The sequence below is a fragment of the Cricetulus griseus genome, unplaced genomic scaffold (assembly GCF_003668045.3).
Source record: "Cricetulus griseus strain 17A/GY unplaced genomic scaffold, alternate assembly CriGri-PICRH-1.0 unplaced_scaffold_2, whole genome shotgun sequence".
NCBI lineage: Eukaryota > Metazoa > Chordata > Mammalia > Rodentia > Cricetidae > Cricetulus > Cricetulus griseus.
The window spans coordinates 7,155,249-7,167,130 of NW_023276919.1; the positions used below are offsets into that span (position 1 = coordinate 7,155,249).

Here is an 11,882-nt window from a genome sequence, read left to right on the forward strand (position 1 = left end):
TGAATTTTTTTCATTTGTCTTTTCCTCCATTTCATGTGATTTTTTTTGCTTGTTTTTTTCTTCTATTTCTTTAAGGGATTTTCTTGTTTCCTCTTTAAAGGTCTCCATCACCTTCCTGAGATAATTTTTGAGGTCCATCTCTTCTTCATCCTTTGTGTTGGGCTTTTCAGATCTTGCTGGTTTGGAGTCCCTAGATTCTGGTGGTGTCATATTGGTCTTTCTGTTGTTGAGTGTGTTCTTGTTCTGTCTTCTTCCAACCTATTCTTCTAGTGGGTGCAGGGAGGTCTATCTAGCTATTCTTGTGACCCTTTGGTGTGTGTTCCAGGACTTCAATGTCTGAATCTCTGGATGGTCTTGCCTCTCCTGGTAGTCTCCTCACACGGTAGAGGTTAGGCCTCGGTAGGGATCAGGCTGACAGAGTGAGAAGGAAGAGTGAGGTGTTTCCAGACTCAGGGAGCTACTCCCTGGCTGGGCGGGTCCACTCCAAGCAGGCTCAGGCCCAGAGAGATTGGGAGTGAATGGGACTTTGCATAGGAGTCGGCAAGAGCAGAGGTTACACTCAGCTTGGAAAGGGTCAGGCCGGCTGATCAGGAAGGAAGAGTGGGGTGTTTCGAGTCTCCAGAACCTATGCTTTTCAGACAGTCTCTGCTCACAGGTACAAAAATGAGTAGCTCATGGACAGCTAATACTTTTAGATAATGTCTGCTGCCACAGAGGTCTTAGTCTTTTACCAGGTATCTCACAGAAATTCTCAAAATAAATCAAGGTGCCTCTGTAGGATCATGACTAAGGGAATGAAAACTCTTCTCCTTGAATTATAAAATGTTTTCCCCAAACAAATCTACTAAGAATCTAGAAAAAAGTAACACTTCTTGGTGCATTTAAAATGGAATATATGTGAGCCTGTGTGTCAATTTTGTATCCTATATTCACTGATACCTGTGTCTACCTTTTTGCCAAGGCATATGTCACTATACAACATTGTGGAATTCTTTGAACCCATATCATGTGTGCAAGAAGCCACTCGAAGCTGAAATACAGTATTATTATTGAGTATTTTGTTCTCCCCAAAGCAATATCCATTGTACCTCCTAGAAATCATCATGCATTGAGGTGAGTTTTCTGTCATTAAAGCCTATGCTGTTTTAAAGTCTGTGGACCTCAGTGAAGAGTGCAGATTCCAGGCCAGGTTTGAACAACTCCAAAATTGTTTCACAAGAGAAAGTAGAAAACACTGCCTGCCTGTTCCTTTGCAGTAAAGCAAATTATAACAAGCCAGGTTTCTATATGAGTTAATGTACAAGGGAGGAACTGCTCAGTGTCCCCTTCGTACATTCTCAGTAGAGAACTGAGATTCCATCTACACAGAATCATATTGAGTGTCCCTTGATGTTTTCTGGCCCCTCTACAACCTCTCCTTCCTGGGATCTCAAATGACCTCAGGTAGTGTGACCTATACACTTGAATTAGAGGTCACACACTTCCATTGTGAAAAGTAAGTTCTTAATAATTTTTAGATTTTCATGTGATTATAATATTCCTCCAAGTGTTTGTGTGGACAAAAATCCTCAATTTTTCTCACTGAATGTAATTTCCATTAGTATAAAAATTTAAGAATATGACACCCTCATTAAAAGCAAAAAATGTGTTTTCATTTGTGTTTCCCTGATTGCAAAGAATGTAGAGCGCTATTTTATATGTCTTTCAGCCATTTTACATTCCTCTATTGAGAATTATCTATTTAGTTCCGTAACCCATTTTATTTTTCTGCATATATTATTTCAATTACAAACAAGATTGTTTTACATGACAATCGCAGTTCCCTCTCCCTCCCCTCCTTCCCCACCCTCCCCAAATAAAACCATAACTGTAACATAATTTTTCTGCTCCCCCTTGATGGTGAGGCCTTCCATAAGGTGTCATAAGGGTCTGTCGTATTATTTGGGATAGGACCTAGGCCCACCCCCGTGTGTCTTGGCTCACGGAGTATTCCTTTATGTGGAATGGTCTCCCAGAATCCACACCTATGCTAGGGATAAATACTGAACTACTACATGAGGTCTGGTAGATTTCCAATGTTTCCTTACTGAAACCCATGTTCCTGGGTTGTAGATCAGTCCCATGTTGGTATCCCAGCTATCAGACTGGGGACCAAGAGCTTCCTGATGTTCACGGCAGCTGTTTCTGTGGGTTTCACCAGTCTTATCTGGACCCCTTTGCTCTTCACTCGTCCTACTCCGCAACTGGATTCCATATCAGTTCACTGATTAGTTGTGTGTGTCTGCTTCTACTTCCACCAGTTGCTGGATGAGGGCTATCAATCAGCACATAAGTCAGCCATCAATTTCATTATCAGGGGAGGGCATTTAAGGCAGCCTCTCCTCTGTTGCTTAGATTGTTAGCTTGTGTCATTTTTGTAGATCTACAGACATTTCCCTAGTTCCTGATTTCTCTGTAAATCCTCTATTATGGTATCTCCATTCTTGTTATCTTCTGTTCTTCCCCTGACTCAGACTTTCTGCTCCCCCATTTAGTCTGCACCCCTTGTCTTCTCCTCTTCTCATTCTCCAAGCTCCCTCCTCGCTATTCCCGTGAACCAATGTGCTCAGGTGATCGTGACCCATTCCCATTCTCCGGGGAACCATGTATGTCTCACTAAAGGTCCTCCTTGTTTACTAGCTTCTGTGGCAGTGTGGATTGTAGGCTGGTAATCCTTTAGTCTGTGTCTAAAATCCAAATATGTGTGAGGACATACCATGTTTGTCTTTTTGTGATTGGATTACCTCATTCAGAATGGTTTCTTTAGTTCCATCAATTTTCCTGCAAATTTCAAGATTCCATTGTTTTTTTTTTCTGCTGAGTAGTACTGCATTGTGTAATTGTACCAGATTTTCTCTATCCATTCTTCAGTTGAGGGGCATCTAGGCTGCTTCTAGTTTCTGGCTATTACAAATACTGTGCTTCTATGAACATCGTTGAACAGATGTCCTTATTGTATCAATGTGCTTCTTTGGGGTAGACACACAAGAGTGGAATTGCTGGACCTTGTGGTAGACTGATTCCTAGTTTCTTGAGGAATTTCTGTATACATTTCCAAAGTGGCTGTATGAGTTGGCACTCTCACCATCAGTGGAGGAGTGTTCCCCTATTTCTACACCCTCTCCAGCATAAACTGTCATAGGTGTTTTTGATTTTGGCCATTCTGACATTAGTAAGTTGGTATCTCAGAGTTGTTGTATTTTGCATTTCCCTGATGGCTAAGGATGTTGAACACTTTCTTATGTGTCTTTCAGCCATTTTAGATTCATCTATTGAGAATTGTCTATTTAGTTCTGCATCTCAATTTTAATTGGATTGTTTGGTGTTTTGGAGACTAGCTTCTTGAGTTCTTTGTATGTTTTGGAGATCAACCCTCTGTCAGTTTTGGAGTAGGTGAATATCTTTTCCCAGTCTGTGGGCTGCCGTTTTGTCTTGTTGACACTGTCCTTTGCCTTACAGAAGCTTCTCAGTTTCAGGAGGTCACTTTTATCAATTGTTGGTCTCAGTATCTACACTGCTGATGCAATGTTGAGGAAGCAGTCTGCTGTACTAATTAATTTAAGGGTATCTTCCATTTGGCTTCTAATAGGATCAATGTAGCTGGATTTATGTTAATATCTTTGATCCATTTTGACTTAAGTTTTGTGCTTAACGATAGACTTGGATCTATATGCAGTCTTTACAATCCTGCATTCAGTTATGCCTGCACCATCTGTTAAAGATGTTCTTTTTATTCTATCGTAAAAATTTAGATTGTCAAAAATCATTTGTTTTGGGTATGTGGGTTAATATCAGTGTTTTCAACTATACTCCATTAATCTACCTGTCTTTTTTTGTGCCAGTACCAAGCTGTTTTCTGGACTACAGTTCTGTAATAGAGCTTGAAGTCAGGGATGGTGGTGCCTCCAGAAGTACAGGGTTGTTTTGGCTATCCTGGGTCTTTTATTTCTCCATATAATGTTGACAGTTGTTCTTTCAAAGTCTGTGAAGAATTGTTTTGGGATTCTGACGGGGATTGCAATGAATCTGTAGATTGCTTTTGGTAACATTGCCATTTTTACTATGTAGATCCTACCTATCCAAGACCATGGGAGATCACTCATCCTCTTCCCTTCTCATTCTCCTAGCTCCCTCCCCCTCTTCCCGTACTCCCAATTTGCTCAGCAGATCTTGAACCTCTCCCCTTCTCCAGGGAACCGTGTATGTCTCTCTTAGGGACATCAATGTTTATTACCTTCTTTGGCAGTGTGGATTGTAGGCTCGAATCCTTACTCTATGTCTAAAATCAGCATATGAGTACATACCATGTTTGTCTTTTTGCGATTGGGTTACCTCGCTCAGAATGGGTTCTTCTAGATCCATCCATTTTCCTGCAAGTTTCAAGATTCCGTTGCTTTTTTTCTACTGAGTAGTACTCCATTGTGTAAATGTACCACATTTTATAGGCAAGTTAAGACCATTAATGTTGAAGGATATTAGTGACCATTGGTTGTTCATTCTTGTTTTGTATTTGGCAGTGGTGGTGAAATTATGTGTGGGATTCTATCCCTTTTCTCCTTTTGGCTGTTGGTAAACTAGGATTATCTATTGCCCATATTTTTCTGGTTGTAGTTAAGTCCTTGGGTTGCAGTTACCTTATGGAACATTCTGTAGGGCTGCATTGGTGGATATGTGTTGTTTGAATCTGGTTTTCTCATGGAATATCTTGTTTTCTCCATCTATATTGATTGAAAGCTTTGCTGGGTATAGTAGTCTGGACTGGCATCTGTGGTCTCTTACTATAGGTAGAATATCTATCCAGGATGTTCTGGCTTTCAGATTTTCCATGGAAATGTCTGGTGTAATTCTGATAGGATTCCCTTTATATGTTACTGGTCCTTTTTCCTTTGCTGCTCTTAATATTTTCTGTTTATTCTGTATGTTTGGTGTTTTGATTACTATGTGTTGAGGAGACATGTTTTTTGATTCAGTCTTTTTGAAGTCCTTTAGGCTTCTTGTACTTTCATATGCTTGTCTTTCTTTAGGTTGGGGAAGTTTTCTTCTATGATTTTGTTGAATATGTTTTCTTTGCCTTTGTGTTAGATTTCTTCACCTTCTTCTATACCTAGTATTCTTAGGTTTGGTCTTTTCAGCATATCACATATTTCTTGGATATTTTGTGTTAGGGACGTGTTGAACTTGAGATTTTCTTTCTGTACCCCAATTTTTAATTGGATTTTTTGGTGCTTTGGAACCCAGCTTCCTGTGTTCTTTGTAAATTATGTAGATCATTCCTCTGTCAGGTATGTGGTTGGTGAATATCTTTTCCCATTCCGTGGGCTGCCTTTTTGTGTTGCTGAGTGTGTTCTGCCTTACAAATGCTTCTGGTTTAATAGGGGAAAATAGAGAAAACAAATTAAGAGATGCAATCACAGAGGGAGACAGTATGAGTTTAAAGAGGAATGAGGCACAAGAAAATGTCTGGAGAGCTACAAGGATAACACTAACTAATCATCTAAGCACCAGTGGAGATACTACCTTAAATGCCCTCTCCTGATAATGAGATTGATGACTAACTTATATGCCATCCTATAGCCTTCATCCTGCAACTAATGGAAATATAAGCAGATACCCACAACTAAACAGTGAACTGAACTAAAATCCAGTTACAGAGAAGGAGGTGTCATGAGTTAATTGGTCAAGATCAGGCTTGTAAAACAAAAATACCCAGCTGATTTGAACAGGGGGAATGATCACTGGGATACCAGCATGGAACTGAATCAGACCCATGAATGTGGGTGTCAGTGAGGAGGCCTGAGAAATCTATATGGCCCCTTGTAGTATATCAGTACTTATCCCTAGCATAGCAATGGAGTTTGGGAGCCCATTCCATATAGGGTGAAGCTCTCTCCGTCTAGACTGCAGGCAAAGGCCTAGGCATTATCCCAAAGGATATGACAGACACTGAAGTCCCACCCGAGAGGAAGACTTCACTCTTGCTGGGGAGCAGAAATCTTATGGGATAGATAGCATTATAGTGGGGGGCAAGGTAGTTGGGGAGGGAGAGGGGACTGGGATTGACATGTAAAACAGTGTTGCTTCTAATTACAATAAATATATAGGAAAACAAGCAGAAAAGTACAGCAACTAATGTACCAAAATGTATGAGTGAAACACCAGGGATCTTAAACCTTCCTAATACTTACAAGAAACTTTGGTTTGTCTCCATTTGGGAACTGCAGCATATGGGATGTATCTAAGTGGTCGTCAATCAGCTGGAATGGTATATTGATGGGTTTACTTACCTGTGTACTGGACTGAAGCCATTGTAGGTTACTGTGGGGCAGCAGAAGTAAAAATATTTATACCTGAGATAGACTTGTGCCTCCTGTCTAAGTCCAGGAGGATACATGTGGTCATGGGTTATTGTGTTTGGTTAAGTATTTGACGATATAAGAGATTGTGACAGACAGATCATAAGTGTTTCCTGGCAAGTGTGACAGAAATCTCACTGCCCATATCATGGGCCCAAGAAACAGAGAGCATCTGAGATGCAGTTTTTACTTGGGGATCTTAATATCTTAAGGCATATATATACCCATGTGCTACTTTTATTATCATCATCCAATGGAGTAGATCCTCCACATGAGCCTATGACAAAAGGTCTGGGCATTTTGAAGCAACTGGAACTACTAACCCATATGAGGCTAACTACTCTCACTAAATATTGTCTGTGAAGGACCTGCTCCAAGTAATTTATTAGTAGATTTTTCTCTTAAGAAGTAAAAACCTGTTGGGTATTCTTTATTACGTCTGTACCCCAAGTTTAATTGTATTATTTGGTGTTTTTTTTCAGGAATGTACAAATGTCTTTTATTGGTTTTTTGTTTGTTTGTTTTTTGAGGCAGGGTTTCTCTGTGTAGCTTTGGAGACTATCCTGGCACTCACTCCGGAGACCAGGCTGGCCTCGAACTCTCAGAGATCTGCCTCCCTCTGCCTCCCAAGTGCTAGGATTAAAGGCATGTGTGCGAATTCCAAGGTCCTTCTCTTCTTTAGGAATTTCGGTCACTACAGCTTCTGCTGAAGTTAGCAAGGAGGCCACCCCAGCAACATCTACTAAAGCAGTTCTTACAACCTAGAGAAAAATGTTTATAAAATGATTAATGAAAACACACACCATAGAACAAGCCATCCAATGTTTGAGAATTGCTGACTAATTTACCCTTGTTGGATCACTGATTCCCTTTTCTACCATGTTCACAAAATCTCTGAGCATAGCCTCATAACCAGCTCCCTAGCAACTCAGCAGAATTTTCTCAACTCTCAAAGATTATTCAACACTTGCATTCTCAGCAATTGTCACTGCAGGAATTTTGAGTGCTCTTTTAATAATTTCTATACCTATTTTCTGATCTTCATTTGAAGGCCTTAAGGAATCCAAGGCTGGGATGCATGGAGGGAGAGCACAGCTAACTCCTAAAACAATGCCTTTTTCAACAGCTGCTCTTGTAACATTGAGAGCATCTGTAACTCTGTCTTTCTTCTCCTTCACTTCAACATCCCTTGTTCCTCCAACCTTAAACATAGCTACTTCATCTGAAAGTTTAGCAAGTGTTTGTTTAGCTTTTCCTTTTCATATTCACAAGTTGTGATGTCTAGCTGCTTAGTGATTTCTTGAATGCGTTTCTCAATTTGAGTTTAGTCATCACTTTCTTGCAAAAGCATGGCATCAACTTTGGGGACAATGACCTCTCCAAATTTTCCTAAATCATGACCTTAAACATCATCAAGATTTAGTTTTAGCCCCTGTTCTCCAAATTGCGCACCACCAGTAGCAATAGCCGTATCTTTAAGCCTATTCTTCTTATTGTCCCTAAAACCTGGAGATTTAACTGCTACGACATGAAGACCAGCTTTTAGCCTGTTCAAAACCAGTGTGCTTAGATCTTCTCCATCAACATCTTCAGCAAATATGACCATTTGTTTCCTATGAGCATTAGCTTCATGAGCAGGTGTAATGGACTGGACAATAGAAATTTTCTTTTCACTCAACAGAACATAGGCATCTTGGTATTCACATTTTTGACTTATTGATGTCTGAGAAATACATCTTCTTTCAAACTTTATGCCTTCAATAATTTCTAATTCATCATTCAGGGTATTTCTATCCTTCAGTGTGATGACGCCTTTCCCTCCAACATTTTTCATTGCATCAGATATGATGTTTCCAATGTCTATGTGTCCATTTTCAGAAATTGTAGCAACCTGAGCAATTTCTTCATGGGTTGTCACATGTTTAGATTGTTTTGTTAGTTCATCAATTACAGCATCAACAGCCAACATCACACTTCTCCAGATTTCTTCTGGATTAGCCCCTTTGCTGATCTTCTCAAAGCCTTCCTTGGCAATAGAATGTGCCAGAACAGTAGCAGTGGTAGTGCCATCCCAGCCTCTTCATTTGAGTTATTGGCAACATCTTGAACAAGTTTAGCTCGATATTTTTTGTATTTATCCTTTAGATCAATTGCCTTTGTAAAAATGACCCCATCTTTTGTTACTTTGGGACTTCCTCAACTCTGTTCAATAATCACTGTTCTTCCCTTTGTCCCCATTGTAACAGCTATAGCATCGGCTAAAAGGTCTACAACTTGAAGCTTTAAGGATCAAGCATTTGCACCACATTTTACATCTTTGGCATAGGCCCGAGTGACATGAGGAGCCAGTGCCTGGGACACTGGTCTCATCTGGCAAAGGAGTGTGGGTACTCAAAGCATTTCTGCAGGGAGGCTGTGGGAGGGCACTAGGTGAAGCAGGATGGTGGTGGTGAGTGAGCGTGATTATTTGGTGTTTTGTTGACTGGTTTCTTCAGTTCTTTGTATGTTTTAGAAATTTGCCCTTGGCTAGATGTGGGGTTGGTGAAGATCTTTTCCCATTCATTGCACTTCTGTCTTATCTTGTTGATTATGTCTTTTGCCCTACAGAATCTTGTCAGTTTCAGGAGGCCCAGAATGTCTAAAGAAAAAACACCATGACAGTTTCCATATTTTTTTTTGTCCAGTGAGTAGTACTCCATTGATTAAATGTATCATATTTTCTTTATCCATCCCCTTTAGTCGAAGGACATCTTAGTTGTTTACAGATTCTTGCTATTACAAACACTGCTGTTATGAACATAGCTTTACAGATGTTGGTGTTGTATGAATGTACAACTTTGGGTATGTGCAAAGAGTAGAATTACTAGATGGTGAAGAAGACTGATACCGAATTTTCAGAAAAGAGTCCATACTGACTGCCAAAATGGTTGTACAAGTTTTCACTCCCAGCAGCAACAGAGAAATGTTGCCCATTCTCCACAACCTCTCCAGCATAAACTGTCTGTGAGGATTTTTTTCTCTAACTCTTCTGGCAGGTGTAAGATGATATCTCAGAGTTGTTGTGATTTACATTTCTCCAAATGCTAAGGATGTTGAGTATCTTTAAGAAATTTTATTCCTTTATTGACCAAACTAAAGTCTCAATGGACCAAGACCTCGATATAAATTCAGCCACATGAACCACTTAGCAGAGTAATGGGGAGGTAGCATTGAATGAATTTGTATATCAGACAACTTTCTGAACATAACAGTAGCACAGACACTCATATGGTCAATTCAGTAATTGGGTCTCTTGAAACTGAGAAGATTGTGTAAGGCAAAAGTCATAGTTAGCAAGAAAAGACAGCAGCCCACAGAATGGGAAAAGATCTTCACTAAACCCACATCTAGCCAAGGGCTGATTTCTAAAATATGCAAAGAGCTGAAGAAGCTAGTCACCAAAATAACAAATAATCCAATTAAAAGGTGGGTTACTGAACTAAATAGAAAATCCACAATAGGTTTTTACTTCTTATGGAAGAGAAAAATCTACTAATAAAAGATTTGGAGCAGGTCCTTCATAGACTGTTTCTGAACAGCTCCAGTTGCTTGGAAATGCCCAAACATTTTGTCATTGTATCATATGGAGTATCAACTCTATTGTATGGTGATATTAAATGTTGTACCATGTCACATACCTTAGGATATTAAAATCCCCAAGTGTAAAACTACATCTCATTTGCTCCCTGTTTCTAGGGCCCCTGATATGGGCAAAGAGTTTTCCGTAAGAGTTGCCAGGAAACACTTATGATGTGTCTTTAGGTATCTATTACATCTTCAAATTTCAAACCATCCACACCCACTTCACATTATTTCCTCTTGGACTTAGACAGAAGGCAGGAGTCTCTCACAGGCTCTAACTAATTTTACTTCTGCTTCCCCACAGTAAACTACTACGGCGTCAGTCCAGTACACATGTAAGTGAATGAATCATTAAACCATTCCAGTTGATTGAAGACCCTTTATGATGCAGTTCTCAAAATGGAGACAACCCCAATTTGCTTGTACTAATTGTGAAGGTGTAAGGCTTCCTGGTGTTTCACTTACACATTTTGTTACATTAGTTGTTGTATTTTTAGCTTTTTTTCTATTTCTATATAAATTAGAAAAAAGATGGTTTTAAATTTTAATCACATTTCACTCTACCTCCCATCTTCCCCTGGGCCCTACTAATGCCCTACCTATCCCATATCAATTCTTCTCTGCAGGGAGTGTTAGGTCTTCCATGGTTGGTCTTTGGAGTCTGTCATATCCCTTGGCATGGGATCTAGGCTCTCCCCCACCATATAGGCTGAGGGAGTATCCCTCTATGTGAAAAGGGCTCCCACATTCCATTCCTATGCTAGGCATAAGTACTGATCTACTACAAGAGCCCTAATAGACATCTGAGAACTCCTCACTGACAACCACATTCATGGATTCGGAATGAGTTCCATGCTGGATTCCCAGGGATCAGTCTGGAGGCCGAGAGCTCCCCCCTAGTCCAGGTCAGCTGTTTCTGTGGTTTTCACCAGCCTGATCGTTCCCCTATGCTCATTACTACTCGTTCTCTGCAAATGGATTCCAGTTCAGATCAGTGTTTATCTGTGGGTGTCTGCTACTTCCATCCTATGCTGGATGAAAGCGGTAGGGTGGCATATAAGTTACTCATCTATCTCTTTACCATGGCTTGTTATAATTTGCTTTACTGCTAAATTCGGCCACCAACGAAACTGGGAAGCTTTGTTTTCTGCTTTCTCTTGTTAAACAATTTTGGAGTTCTTCACATCTTCCCTGTATTCTGCATTCTTCACTGTGATCGACCCTCTATAAACCACCATAGCTTTAAAGACAGAAAACTCACTTCAATGCATGTCTAAGGATATAAAATGGATATTGCTTTGGGGAGAGTACAATATCTAATGATAGCATTGTATTTCAGCTTCATGTGGCTGCTTGGACCCAGGATATGTGTGCAAAGATTTCGACAATGTTTGGACAGTGACATATGCCTTGACAAACAGGCAGTCAGTGAATATAAGGTACAAAATTGACACACATGTTCACCTATATTCCATTGCAAAAGCACCAAGAATTTATACTTTTCTCGAGATTCCTAGTAGATTTGTTCAGGGAATACATTTTATTACTCAAGAAGTTTCCATTCCCTAAGTCATGAGCCTACAAAGGCAACTGGATTAATTTTGAGATTTTTGGTTTGTTACCTAGAATAATACTATACCCTTTGTGGCAGAAGACATTACATATTCTTCCTATATAAACCTCAGTTTATGAAGTCTTTATTGTTATCAATGTCCTTGATTCATGTGGGCAAGCTTGTTGGTCTCACCAGGAGATGTTTTCCATGTCAAATGTCTGAAAAATTTCCTTTTCTACATTTTGATACAACAGTCTTACCTGTTGTCACTAAAAAATAGACATCTATCCAGGGAATGATAGTTTTATCATTTC

General features: G+C 39.9%; 1 pseudogene; it reads right to left on the bottom strand.

Annotated features, from left to right (window-relative positions):
• Window positions 1-375: 375 nt before the first annotated feature.
• LOC113838187 lies at window positions 376-8,792 on the bottom strand (annotated as a pseudogene).
• Between the last annotated feature and the right edge of the window lie 3,090 nt (window positions 8,793-11,882).